This window comes from Cyanistes caeruleus, chromosome 7 (assembly GCF_971803275.1).
Source record: "Cyanistes caeruleus chromosome 7, bCyaCae1.hap1.1, whole genome shotgun sequence".
Taxonomy (NCBI): Eukaryota; Metazoa; Chordata; class Aves; order Passeriformes; family Paridae; genus Cyanistes; species Cyanistes caeruleus.
In genome coordinates, this window is record NC_141707.1 from 7,174,649 (window position 1) to 7,189,041 (window position 14,393).

Consider the following 14,393-nt stretch of genomic DNA (forward strand, 5'->3'; position numbering starts at 1 on the left):
GGGGGACCCCCGTGATTTTTTGTCAAGAGTTGCCTGTGCGGCCCCGCAAACGCTGGATTTTGGCAGCTGGGGAGCCGTGAGGGGGCGGTGTTGGATCGCGGCAGCGGCGGCCGCACGGGGCAGCGCTGGAAACGCCCGGCCCCGGCGGGATCCGGAGCGTCTGCGCTGCATTTTGGGGTGTCAAAGCCTTTTCCCTTTCCTTTCCCCTCTCCCCTTTCCTCTTTCCCTTTCCCCTCTTCCCTTGCCTTTACTTTTCACTTTTCCTTTTTCCCTTTTCATTTGCACTTTTCCCTTTTCCGTTTCCCCTTTCCAGTTTCCCCTTTCCTTTTTTCCGTTTTCCCTTTTTCGCTTTTTCCCCTTTTTCTCTTTTTCCCCTTTCCCCCTTTTTTCCCCTTTTCCTTTTCCTCCTTTCCCATTTCTCCTTTTCTTTTGATGTCTTTCCCAGACCTCCCAGCAGTTTATAAGCCAGCCCAGCACTGGAGGGTGCCTGTCAGTTGAACATCCTGGAATCACAGTTGTGTAAATCCTGGAATCACAGTTGTGTAAATCCTGGAATCACAGTTGTGTAAACCCTGGAATCACAGCTGTGTAAATCCTGGAATCACAGTTGTGTAAATCCTGGAATCACAGTTGTGTAAATCCTGGAATCACAGCTGTGTAAATCCTGGAATCACAGTTGTGTAAATCCTGGAATCACAGTTGTGTAAATCCTGGAATCACAGCTGTGTAAATCCTGGAATCACAGCTGTGTAAATCCTGGAATCACAGTTGTGTAAATCCTGGAATCACAGCTGTGTAAATCCTGGAATCACAGTTGTGTAAACCCTGGAATCACAGTTGTGTAAATCCTGGAATCACAGCTGCGTCAATCCTGGAATCACAGTTGTGTAAATCCTGGAATCACAGCTGTGTAAATCCTGGAATCACAGTTGTGTAAATCCTGGAATCACAGTTGTGTAAATCCTGGAATCACAGCTGTGTAAATCCTGGAATCACAGTTGTGTAAATCCTGGAATCACAGTTGTGTAAACCCTGGAATCACAGTTGTGTAAACCCTGGAATCACAGCTGTGTAAATCCTGGAATCACAGCTGTGTAAATCCTGGAATCACAGTTGTGTAAATCCTGGAATCACAGTTGTGTAAACCCTGGAATCACAGTTGTGTAAATCCTGGAATCACAGTTGTGTAAACCCTGGAATCACAGTTGTGTAAATCCTGGAATCACAGTTGTGTAAATCCTGGAATCACAGTTGTGTAAATCCTGGAATCACAGCTGTGTAAATCCTGGAATCACAGTTGTGTAAATCCTGGAATCATAGCTGTGTAAATCCTGGAATCACAGTTGTGTAAATCCTGGAATCACAGTTGTGTATCTGACACAGCCAAAATCTCAGTGATGCCCCACCTCACCCCACATGCTCCTGAGCTGACTCCCAACCAAACCTCAGCACCATGGCCACCTCTGCCATGTGCTCCCTGAGGTGACCCTCTGGCTATCGAGCCCTAGAGGAGTGGTTGCTTACACCACAGGTTTTCCCTGGCTTGAAGAGAATAAAAAGCCCCATTGGTGACAGCAAACATGTAAAGAATGTGCCAGGTTGTTTTGTTTTGCACAGTGCAAAGCTGCCCCTTTCCCTACACTGCTTTGTTTTATCTCATTTTTTTGTGGTTACAAATTATCTTCTTTTCTTTCCCAACCCCCAAAACTTTCTCTAGATGCAAACTGTCGCACCTGAGTGAGTGTGGTAGCAAGCTGTCCTCACCTTTATCTGCTGCTGTTGGACAGATAAATCCACACTACAGCAGAGTACTTGCAGATTACTATCTTTCTTGTGTGAAAATTTGCCTCAGTGTAAGTGGCATCGGGAGATGGGAAAGCAGAGCTTCAGGTACTCCACCTTGCTTTCTCCAGGTCAACAAGGAGATTGATTTTCCTTCTGCTATACCAACAGCTTGTTTTTTATTCCTACTCTGTCTGAGAAGGATAGGAGTTGGGGGTGGGGGGGGAAGAAAGACAATTTTGAGGGACCAGTTCTGCCCCTTGCAGTTATTGAAGGGATGCCTACCACAGTGGGTGGAAGGAGAGGTCTTTGCCAAGGCAGACAGTCTGATCATCTCTCTGTCTCACATAAAATCAGTGGGTCGTTAATGTTTGAGCCAGCCTCTTATTTCACTGCAGTTGTCTGTGTTGTCAAGGCTTTCCTCAATACATCAAAAACCTGAAGTACTAAGCAGCCCCAGCTATGGCTGGAACAGGAGTTATTCTTGATCTAGAGCAAACTCTGCTGAGGGCCACTCTTTCTGTGATATTTGTGACACTGAGCAAAGCGACTGACCAACACAAGATGATTATTTTTCCCTTTGTGCTCCCTTAGGTTAAAGTTTTGAAAGGATGAGGGTTACCTCCAGGACTGAATCCTGCTTTTGAGCTGATGGATGCATTGCAGGCTCTGCTCCCTTTGCACCCTCAGCTTCCCCCAAAAGAGGAGGAGACACATATCTCCAGGAGCCAGAAAACCAACCCCTGGCAGCCGTGGATTGTGTGAGATATTTCATTTACAAAGGCAGGGATATTTGTACCATCACCTTCCTTGATGGCTCCCCAAGCCTTGCTCTGCCAATAGAGATCAGTGCAGAGAGGTCATTAGGAAGAGTAACATGAATGCCTTGTGAAGATCAGGAGGCTGTTCTGAAGAAAGTCCCTTCCAGTTCTGAATTTTACAGTGATCCAACTGGCTGGAAGGTGCAGTTTGTTTTACCTGATTGCTTTGGTCTTTAAAAAGTCTAGTAAATACCTAAGAAGAAGAAAGAAGAAGAAGAAGAAAGTGGTTAACCTGGTTAAAAAAAGAAAAAATCCACCCCAAATTGCACAATGGAGGGAACATCTGTCTCTCTGTGTCAGTGATGTTAAACTGGGTTTCAGTGACAGAGGGCTCAGCCTTGGCCAGGTTTTCCAGCTAAATTGAAAGGAACATGGTAATATCTGAAATGCTACTTGCTCGTGTGCTTGTGGCTTTGTTAAGGATGGAGATCAACAGAAGTGCATAGGTAACATCTCTCTTTACACCTGAGCCTGTGAAGTGAGGATGAGCTAGTTTAATGGCTCTCACTTCTTATTGAAATCCCTCTTTGCTGGGTATCCCGGGATTTACAGTCACGAATACCTTTCAATAAGACATCTCTCAATCAAGACAGACAACTCTATTTACAGGGCAACATTTTTCACCTGCTTGTCAGCACGTCAAGCAATACCAAAACACACAATCTCCTCCTGAATCCCACAAGCAAATCATTCATTTTTTAAAACATCATCATGTCAGTAATGGTGTTGGAGATGGGTTAAGACAGCCACACCTCTGCTTCATACCTATGGAGAGAGGAGAGCTTAGAGCATCTGCCTGAGAGGTGCCACCGTTTAGGAGGGAGACCCTTCCCAGCACTGTTTTGCTGTTTGGCTTTTTCCCTTGAAGTTAACTGTAGCTATAGTTGAAAAGCAAAATAAAACAAAAAACAAACAAAAACCCCAAACCAGTGGGCTATTAATAAGTCAGTTTAATGTTGACAATGGCACTTTGCAGTGGGAGTGTAATCTGGTTAATGTTCCAGAGCAGAACAACCCGTCAGTTCACATCCCTTTTGTTAGCAGCGGTGGCAATGCTTCCCCTAGAAGTTAAAGCCATGTGTCTCATTTCTGAGAGAGGATTACTCATAAAAAAGATGGATAAATTGACTGCCCAGTCCACAGAAGGAAAAAACCACACAAGGGGATAAATTATGAGAACTAAGATGGGCAAACAGATTTCTACAACTCGTGTATGTAAAAACCTGTGCCTGGTAGACTTGAGCTGTGCCATTTTAGATGCATTTCTCCAACCCATGTAAATATTTCTCTGCATTGGAAAAGAAGGAAATTTCATTTTTCATCAAAGCTCTAGAGTGATCTTGTTATTGAAAACAGAGGGAAAAGATATATCAGGAAGGCAAAGCAGTTGCAGCCACATAGTTGTTTTCAATAATCCAGTGAGTCACTGCATAGAAGAGCCTTTCATTTCTCCCTGTGGTTCAGACTAAATTGTTTATTAAAATTTTGGTGCATTGTTTAAAATTAAAAAAAAAAAAAGGGAAATTGTACCTCTTTATTTTAAAGACTGTTGCAATAAAAATTCAGATTATTCAAATTTATCGTGTGCATTTTATAAGGCAGTAACCAGAGCAATTTTTAACTCATACCACAAGATATTCCCTGGCTTTTCCATCTCATTCATAGTCATACATAAGGAGGCTGTTTACAAGGCTACAGGGAGAAAAAAAATATTATAGAAATGAAAACTTGATCCAACCAATGGCTGGATTTGTAATGAAAGACCTATGTTGAAGGTAAACAGCAGCCTAATGTAATACTTTAAAGGCAGTTCTTGAAAAGTGATTTATAATAGCTGCAAAGGGGATCAGTACTTCAGCTCTTCACCCATGCAGAGGTGTGGAAGAGAAGCTAATTGCATATGTAGCTATAATGCACACTGAGCAGCCAGAACAGACAAATAAAAATATTTAAGATATTTCACTTTTTTTAAATCACAAGGTCATGAACTTGTATTTTGTTTTTGTTTCTTTTTCCCCAGGAAATTGGACAGGAGGCTGGCTGAAAGTGTACCAGAGCTCTACAGGGATTTCTTGTGCCTTTTCAAGGAAGGATTTGCTGTGTTCTAGAATGTGTAAATATTGTTCAGGGCTTGTTTTGTTTTGTTTTTTATCTGAAATGCTTGCCAAGGAAATAGAACTGTGCAAACATAATTAGCCAGAGGCTGAACATTTAATCTTAAATTCTGAGTCTTCATTAAGTCTTAATTTAAACCTTAGGAGGGAAGCTTGCAACCATTCCTGTTCATAAGAGTGGATAGCATTTGTGGCAGGTTTTAATGGCAGAAGAGGGAAACCACTCCAGTGGGGAAAGCTTGGAAAACTCTCCTGAAGCCAGTAAGTGGTCAAGTGGTTGTGTCATGGATAATGGGACAAGATCTGGATTCAAGTCACCTCTTGTGTGGTCAAAGCAGGTCATGGTGGATGGGACTTTGGGCAACCTGATCTGGTGGAAGGTGTCCGTGCTTGTGGGGTTGCGATCAGACGGGCTTGCAGCTCCCTTCCAGTCCAAACCATTTTGTGGCTAGGAGTTTAAGAATGTGGTGTGGGAGAACTGGAGGGCTTGTGGGTTGAAAAAATGAGTGCTTTCCCTTTGCATGAGTTACTCAAATCAGGATGGCATTTTAGGGGTAGGGTTTTGGTTTTTTTCCCCACAGGTGATCTGTCCATGTGTGATCTTCCAACAGCACTGTTATTTTTACCTGAAAAAGGGACAATTTCTGAATTTGAATCAATTGTAATCTATCAAATAAACTGCTAGTACCTTTTATTTTTATCTCAATTTATGGAGAAAAATTTCTACACTAGGCATGATAGGGAAAAAAAAAAAACTAGAGGGAGAAAAATTAAATAAAACAAATCCTTCTATTCCCTTCTGCAAGCACTTTTATGATCTGGGAAGTTGTGGAGGAATGTGAAGGTGCTGTGATTTCTCCTACACTTTCCTTTGCCTTTTTTAATAAGAGCTATCAAATGACATCTTTGTGAGGAACACGCCAGACCCTCTGCACATCAAATAAAGTCCAAAAAGCAGCAGAATTAATTCCTGTGACTGTTCATGCCAAATCTGTTTTCTTGTTCAGTGTTGTTGGCAGGGGTCATAATTTGAAGTAGCCTTCTTTTTTTTCCCAATCACCAAATATTCAGAAAAGCAATAACAGAGGTTAAAAATAAATATGAAAATCGATTTTAAACCTAAATAACAAGATTTATACAGTATCTAGTACTCATTGAAAGTTTCTTTTTCTAGTGCATGCTTTAAAAAAAAAAAAAAAAAGTAGTGCAAGAAGAGAGCATTCACCTCACAAATGGCTGGATTCCAGGAAAGAAGGAAAAAAAACAAAAAAAAAAAGGCAAAGAAGGGAAAATTTGGGCGGAGATTTGCATGGCTGCCTGCAGACAAGGCGACCCACTGGCCTGCTGCCTGCTCCTGCCCTGCCAGCGGAAGTTTTGCCCTTGCCTTGGCAGCAGCACCCTGAAATGCTTCTCGGCTTTGTGCCGCGGCTCCTGGTGGGCTCCAGGCCCGGGGAAGGCAAGGAGGGGGTGTCCTGCATGGAAAAGCATCCCCATGTGAGCCACCTGCCAAACAGATACCACCCAGATACCACCTCAGCCCCGCTGCTTCTGCTTTTGCCACTTGGATGAGGACACGTGAATTCAATCCCTAGGTTTGTAACAAGTTGGGTGCTAAATCCTCTTTGGTGCAGTTTGCGAAGTTATTGAGTGCTTCTGCTCACCTCGGCAGCTTCACAACTCCTACAGCTATGTGGAAAATTTAGAATAATAGAACTGTTTAACATGGCAACAGCGACCTGGATCCTGGAAGGATCTGACTGGAGCAGTTCCTACAAATCAACCCAGTATGAACTTCTAAGCTGTCATGGAGTAGCTTTACCTTTAAGACAGCTTGGAGGGAGAGGAAGTTGAAGCTGCTGGTGGCTGATGGGAGTTTTTCCCTCCTTAGTCAACCTGGTGTCCCGCAGCTCCCCGCGGGTCACCATATTGATGGCGGCCTTAGCTTGGACGCCCGCTCGGCACAGCGCACGGGCTGGTCCCCTGTGAGCGACCGAACATCTTGTCCTGTGCATGTTAACAGCAAAGCCTGAAATAATGGAGACTTTTGGAAACCAATTTTGATAACCAGACTCTATTTGTAAGGTATTTAGAGCTAATAAAGCTGCTGTGGTCTTGGGGGTGCCCTTTTCCTTGAGCACAATGGGAAACTCTTCTTGTCAGGATTGCTATAGAAACAATGAATTATCAGGCAAACGGGACCATCCGGCAAATTGTGCCAGACGGGGAATGTGTGCTGATAACGTGGCAGCGTTAATTTGCTCTATTTTGTTATAAGTAGAGCTTGCATTGCCTATAGAAATGTAAAGAGGCAGGTGAGCTGGAGTGTCTATTATTTATACACACAGTTTGTGCTGTACAAATGAATTTTTCATAGGAAGACTTTTTAGGAAAAAAAGGCTTCAGAAAGTACTTCGTAAATAATTATGACTGGGAGCTTCAAATGTGCTTTGAAGAATGGGTGGATCTCCTTTAGCACCCCTTAAAATTTTTCAGCTACAACCGTGAAGGTGTTGTAGAATGGGGTGCTTTGACCATGTGGGAGATACCCCAGCCCCATTACTCACAGCCTTTAGCACAATAATGCTGAACCATGGCTTGCATTGCCTTCTGTCATCTCACAAAACTGTGTCACCCATAAGCAAATGCAAATATTATCAGTATGTTGATGTGCTTGTACTGTATGGCTTGAGAAGTCAGCACCAGACTGAAGTATGATCCAAAAACAAGAAAGATGCAGAAGCTCCTTGGTATCAAGTGGACAACCGCTATATTAACTGCATTTTTCTCAATGCCACTTGGGAGGATGTTCCTCTATTTTTAAAAAGAAAGAAGACATGAAATATGGCAGGAAATCATTGAGCTGAGAGGAGTTTGGCTTCAGATGTGAGACACACCACCATGATCACAGAGAAGGTAGGGGAGAGGTGGGAAAGGATGAGTGAGAGAGGACTAGGCAAGAGAACGCTGTATTTGGATGTAATATATGAGCTGGGAAGAAAACAAAAACGCCCATGTTTTTGCATGTGGGTGATGGGAAAAATACTGCATCTTCTACTGGGCTGAATGAGGGTGGTGAGGCACTGGCACAGGTTTCCCAGAGAGGTGGTGGATGCCCCAGCCCTGGAAATATCCATTGAGGGTCAGGTTGGATGGACTTCTGAGCAACCTGATCTAATTTAAAGTGTCTCTGCTCATTGCAGGGGGTTTGAAAGGACCTTTAAATCCAACTTAAACTATTCTGTGATTCTGTGAAATGTAAGTGAGGCCCTTGGAAAAGCAGGTTTCCAAAAGGTTTGATATATACAGGAGGACCAAAAAAAGGAAAAATATGATGCCCTAATTCAGAGCGGACATCACAGACCTGTGTTAGGACTCTTACAATAACTGAGTACTTAAATCTTTTTGCTATGAATGAGATATAAACACCACTAAAACCCAAGTATAGTCTAAAATGTTCTCTTGAGATCAGCCTTTAGTTGCAGAAAATACAATTACGAAGCCTGTGTTGTACTGGCTGCTGCTGAAATTTTGTCTTTATAAGATATTTTTCCTATTATCTAATTGGGTGGCTTTTTTCAGGTTCCCAGAGTACTCTTCTTTGTGCTTCAAGGGAATTTTTGTTGCTCCTCAAACAATAATTCTGAAAAAAATACGTCACACACACAAAAAAACCAAACTAGAGCATTGCACCACCCCACAATGGGTCCAGTGTTGATGTCGGATAACTGTCCCCAGTGAATGCGGAGCTCACATCTCTCTGCCTTGCCTGGAGCTCCACTCTGCTCTGCCTCTGGGGTTATGATATCATCTCTGAAGTCCTGCAAACACAGCTGAGCTCCACACTGCTCCCATTGTAGGTCCCACTTCTCAAAACATGGAGCTGGGGATCTCGGCCAAGCAGCAGAGTATCTCTGCAGGAGATGGAGGAGGTGGGGATACCTCCATGCCACTCTTTCTCCCCACAGATGTTCACCACGGTTATCTGCAAAGGCCATGTACTTCCAAAGAGCTGCTCACCTGGCTGTGCACATATAGAGCCTGTATTTATCCTTCTGCTTCTCCAGGTGTGAACTGAAAAGCCTGCACCTGTAAAGAAACCCCACAACTGTCTTGACATCAGTTTGAGGTGGGTTATTTCCAAGGGTCTCAGCTGTCTGCCGGTGAGAAGCCATCTTCTTCTTGCACAAGCTTTCTTCTTGCAGGGGCTTTTGGCTGCTTATCACATGTGAGTGAGGCTGTGCTGGGAGGCAAGAGGATACCCAAGAGAATATTTCTCTCACACCAAGTGTCTGTATTTGTGCAGAGAAGCCTGCTTCCAGCTTCGTGCACTTGGGCACGTGTTGCCTAATGGACCAGGGCTTCTCGTTCAGCACGGCTGACAAGGAGCATCTCTGTCACCACAGCTGACACACGCTTGCTTTGTTAAATGACATAAGATGCTGCAGTGCAAGGCACAAGTTCTCCCATGCTTTCAGCTAAACAATTTACTACTGTGCTGCAAATATCCTTCTCTGGTCCAGCAAGCGGGAGGGACCTGGAGCTGGTTATATGTGTCCCAGCTTGGCCAGCTCTGGCGCCCTTGACATTGCAAGGAGCAATGGAAACAAAGTGATGTGTTGACCTAATGCCCTACATTGCAGGGCATTCAAACCTAGGCAGCTCTCAAACTGCCTGCTGAGGTTTGGCCCCATGTGGCGTTTTCTGCTCTGCTGCATCTTCTCCAGCCCTCCTGCCTCTGCACCATCCCGGGCGTAAGCAAAGCCAGGGGTTTGGAATGCGTGTTTCTGGCCGCAAAGTGAAGTATTTTCTGCATATCAAGTACTCATCAGCGACTGGGAACGCAACCAAGGATGTAGGGGAGGAGAGGAGGAAACCACACTTGATCCCACAGAAACCACAAACCTAATTTCACTGAAGGCAATTAGCCAGGCACTCATTTGGTTAGGGTGGCTGTGCTACTTTGTAAAACATGACCTTTTAATGAGCTGGGGAGGTGGATCTGCCTTTCTGCTAGTCTACACTGGCAAAGGAAAACCACCAGCAGTTAATTATCATCAGGAGACGGGAGCAGGGGTGAAGTGGCCCTCAAAACCATCTCTGTGCACTTCCAAGTCCTGCTTTGCAAGATGGGATCGTGTCCCTGATCCCATGCCATCACACTCAGCTGCCCTTCCAAAGGCACCAGGATGCTGCAGCATCCTTGGTTGGGCAGTGCTGACTCAGGCACAGGGTCCTGTGCCCGCTCCCTGGCACTGCTGTCCCCCAGATATTTCACAACTAGATATAAAAATCCCTGAGTTAGATGCTTGTGGCTGTGCTCCCTGCAAGGGGAAGCAGTAAAAGGCTGATTTATGCTCTGAACCACAAAAGCCTTTTATTGCTGCTTTTTTTTTTTTTTAATGTAACTGTCTCGCCCTTAAATGTCTAATCCCTTTCTAAGAGTCTTGTGGAAGTAGCAGGGCTCTCCATGGGTTAAAGGCGGTGCTTCTCAAGAGGATCAAGCTGTCTACCAGGTCCTCAGAGCCTCTCTTGCCCTGGCACAGCCAGTCCTCCTGTCAGCAAGAGAGGAGGGCAGCAGTAAGCCATGTGTTGCCAGCATGGTCCACCACATTCTTCCAGCCCTCAGCTTGCTGGGGTTGTTGGAGAGTTATTCCATCACTTGTAGTATTCCCTGGCAGTCTTGGGCACTGCTGCTCCTTAAGGGAAGAATAAAAACCCCAAGCTGATCTAACAGAAACAGGGATTTAGGAGTTTGACTCCAGGCATATACTTTTAAAGATATTGCCCAATTATTTCTTCATTTTTATTAATTGTGATTAGTCATTTATGGCCCCTTTTAAATTCAACTTCTCAAGAAAAATATTGCTTTAGAAAAAAAAAGGAAAGTAATTTCATGAACAATTAGCAAAAGCTACAGCTGCACCATAAAAGAGAAATACTGGGGGGGAGGAATGTTTCAGATTGACTGGGGCATGGAAGTTGTCAAATGGATGGAAAGCCAGCTGAGATCCTAAGGAAGAGGTGATGCTGGAGAGGGGCAAAAGTACACAGTGTGGCATTGCTCAGTTCATTGTCAGGCCTCATGTTAATTAGTGGCTTTATTAATGATTTGGAAGTGATGAGAAGTGTTAATTGCATCAGAAAATGATACTACATTGGAAAGAGCTGAAACAGAGGTGAGAGCAGAAGAAAGAACAGCAAGAGAGGCAGGGAGGGCTGAGGGATGTAAGAGGGATTTGATTTCATTCAGGCTCTGGGGGCTTTTCTATAGTTTCCCCCAGTAAAAGAGCAGCAATGTTTGTGGACACGGATAGAGCCCACGGAGGTCAGACAGGAGGGTTTGGTTTGAAGCAAGAACCATGGAGACCCTTCCTGTCACCCTCAAGGGAGGAACAGAGACTTGCCTGTAGTGTAGGGCAGGCAGAGTCCCTGCACAACGAAACTGATAGGCGTGGAGGGGCAGCTGACTTCAGAAGACTCTAGACTGTATAGCACAGTGTGTTTAAAAGAAAACTGTAGAAAGGTAATTCTAATCCCTCTTGCTGCGCAGCCAAACTGAAGGAAGGGGGAAAACAAAACCCAGATTAATGTAGAAATTGCATTTAATGATCATCTCGAGAAGCTATCGGACAGAATCAAGGGAGTGAGCTGCCACAAGCTATTAAGGAGGAAACCCTCTGCCCACCGGATGCCAGTGTTGCCCAACATTAAATCACATGGAGAAAACTCCTCTGGCAAGAGAATATTTGGTGCTTAAAGACACCCATCACTCCAGCTATCCAAACACCACCACATTCTAAAGCACACCTGCAACTTACTTGGTGACACAGTTAAATCTATTTGCAACTCACCATTCTGGAGGTAGGCAAAGGTGACAAAGCCAAGGACGAAGCACTGTGTAAAATTTTAGTTTTACTGAGCAGGCCCTAAAGAAGCCCAAGCAGAGTTTTATTGCACGGCTCCTCGGGCTGACAGTCTCCATTAACCATCGGTTAATACTGCAGCGTCAGAGCGAACCCGGAGTCGTGGCCCTGTGCTGTTAGAAAGTGTCCTTCATCCCAGCAAGAGACCTCGGGGTGAGAATATTTTGCATGAAGAGCCACTGGTGTAAGAGCTGAGCCTCTCAGCTCTGCATTGCAGTCAGCGTGTGGTGTGCCATCCCTCCACGCCACAAATAAATCTACAATTTCTCAGCTGGGTGCCTTTGGAAGCCACATACTAATACGCTTATATGGGAAGAGAGACCAGACAAGGTTCAAATAAAGAGCTCATGTAATAAATAAACATGAGGTCAGTACGAGAACAGCAATAATTGCTTTGTATGACAAGATTTGCATAGCAAACATTTGTGATTAATGTACAGCCGGCGTCAGGTAAGGAGCCTTCACTATCGTTGCTCCATCTGCACCTTCCAATCTAGAAGGTACAGCAGCTCCAGCCAGAGCAATTAGTCACTGTTTACTGAGAGGCAGATTGAGCAAAATTTTTCTAGTTCAATATTTGAGTGAGTTTTGCCTCACAGCCTCCCGTTGGATCCATTTCTGTGCCAGGCAGGGATCACACTTCTTTCCTGGGGGTGGGAAGGTGGCAAGCACTGCTGCTAATCTGCTCTGCAAGGGCATGGCCTGGATCCCAGCCTCTCCTGCTGGCTTCACCCAGGTGGTGTTCCCAGGGAAAACCCTAAGGAAGAGGCTGAAGACCCTGCATCTCAAGGCTCTGCTTCCCAGCTGCCTCTTCTTTCACCTGTCTCTGCCTGCCTGTGAACTGCCCCTTCGCCACCACTGATGATGGCAGTGGGATGCAGCACCGAAGGCAATGAAACCTCCTTCTTTACAGCCTCCTTTCTGCAAAGCCTAGCTAATTCGTTCCAGCTAAACTTTCAGCTCTTTGGCAAGAACCATAATCTGACTTGAAATACTATCTTGATTTGGGGATTTTTTTTTATTTTTTTTTTTTTAAAAGCATGCAAGCCTCTGGCTTCTCTGGAAAGGAGGCAGTTTGGCTGGAGGGACTGATTCCTCTGAGGTTAATTCCTATGGGAAAACCATTCCATTGGAGCCTGTTGGAGGGAAGGCACTTACTGCTGTGGTCTTCCACTTAATCTGCTTGGGGGTGCCAGGGAAAGCTGTTGGCATCACCGGGAAGTCACTCCAAGAAGTTGCACAGATCTTGGAAGGGCATAAGGAGAGTTCCTTCATGTTGATGAGATCTAGAAAGGCTTGGTCAGGATGAGCAGACTTCAAAACCTAGGGCACACATTTTGGGGACACGAAGTGAAGAATTGAAAGTGTTCTTCCCTTGTGCACTTGCACTGTTCAGTTATGACTGAGGATGCCAATCAACACATCAAGAATGATAAATGGCAGCTGCTGTCTCCCACCTGTGATGAGATGTCGAGATTTTCAGTCGCTGTCTTGTTGAGACAAGCCTTGATGAGACACCGGTCCCCTGGACCTGTTGGGGAGGACATTTGTGTCAGCATTTCACCCTTGTGCTGGAGTGGGTGGTAGTGAGGGGGATACTGGGCTGATGCTTGCAGGATCTTGGCACTGCAGCTGTCCCCACCTGTGAGCATTTAGGAGGTGCCACCAGGCTGGCAGGGGACATCAAGAGGGGGGTGCATTGGTGGGAGATGCCATTACACCTCTGTGCCCCACAGAGCTGGCGGCAGGATAGAAAACGTGGCTCTCATCAGCCGCTTCAGTGCCAAGTCCACCCACCACCACCACACTGATGAGAGATCTCCAAGGCTGCCCTGCTGCCTTTAAAACCTCTCTCTCTCCTTTCCAGCCCTTCCACCCTAAAGCTTTCCACCTGCCTCGGTTGAGCACCGGGAAGCCCTCTACTCACCTTGGTGCTGAGAGCGCAGGTGGGGCGCTCTTCTTTGCCTGAGGGGCTGTGAGCATTCACGGAAGTGGGTGTTTTGGGGCAGAACCCAGGGAGAAGGGTGATAACGCCACGATCTCGTCCGGATCAGGTGTATGGCTGGGTCCCACAGCAGAGCGGAGCCTGGGCGCGCTTCACGCTGCCCACGATGCTCTTCACACTTCAGCTGCGGCCGCCGCTGGGACGGGCTCAGCCCGCACCGGGGCCGCTGTTGTTTCGGGGGGCTGTGTCGGGAGGTGTCCCTGTGCCTCCCGGAGCAGGGCCGCTCCCCGCAGCACCTCAGGGGACGGCAGAGCTCCCTCGGGGGCCCGCTCCCGCCGGTGTTTCCGCGGCCGCCCCTCACGCAGGGGCCGGGGGGGTGCCCGGGGCGCGCACCTGCCCCTCAGGGCTGGGCGGGGCGGGGCGAAAGCGCGGGAACGGCTCGCGCACACGGGCGCGCGCGGCTCCGCAGGTGCGGAGCGTCCGTGTGGGGAGGGGGGGGGCGCGGGGCGGTCCCGGGCGGCGCCGGCCCCCGCCCGCCCCCTCGCTCCGTCCCGCCGCTCCTCCTCCCTCGCCCCGCTCGCTCCTTCCTCCTCCTCCTCCTCTTCCTCGTCGCGCTCCCGCCGCTCCGCTCCGCGCGTGCTGGCGGCGCAGCGCCCCGCGGCCCGGCAGCGGCGCGGCCGCCCCGTCGGCGCCGCGGCGCGCCCGCGGAGGGGCGGCGCTGGGGGCGGCGGCTCGGCGGCGGCAACTTTTGGGAGCCGGCGGCGGCAGCGCGGAGGCTGCGCGGGGGATGGCGGCGGCCAGGCAGCGG

General features: G+C 47.0%; 1 long non-coding RNA gene across 1 annotated transcript; it reads right to left on the reverse strand.

The window, feature by feature from the left end:
- Positions 1–4,062: 4,062 nt before the first annotated feature.
- LOC147652162 (uncharacterized) lies at positions 4,063–9,907 on the reverse strand. The gene is made up of 2 exons (XR_015288857.1): positions 6,680–9,907; positions 4,063–6,516 (listed from the first exon to the last, which is right to left on the reverse strand). It is a non-coding gene; the product is annotated as an uncharacterized LOC147652162 (long non-coding RNA).
- Positions 9,908–14,393: the final 4,486 nt, after the last annotated feature.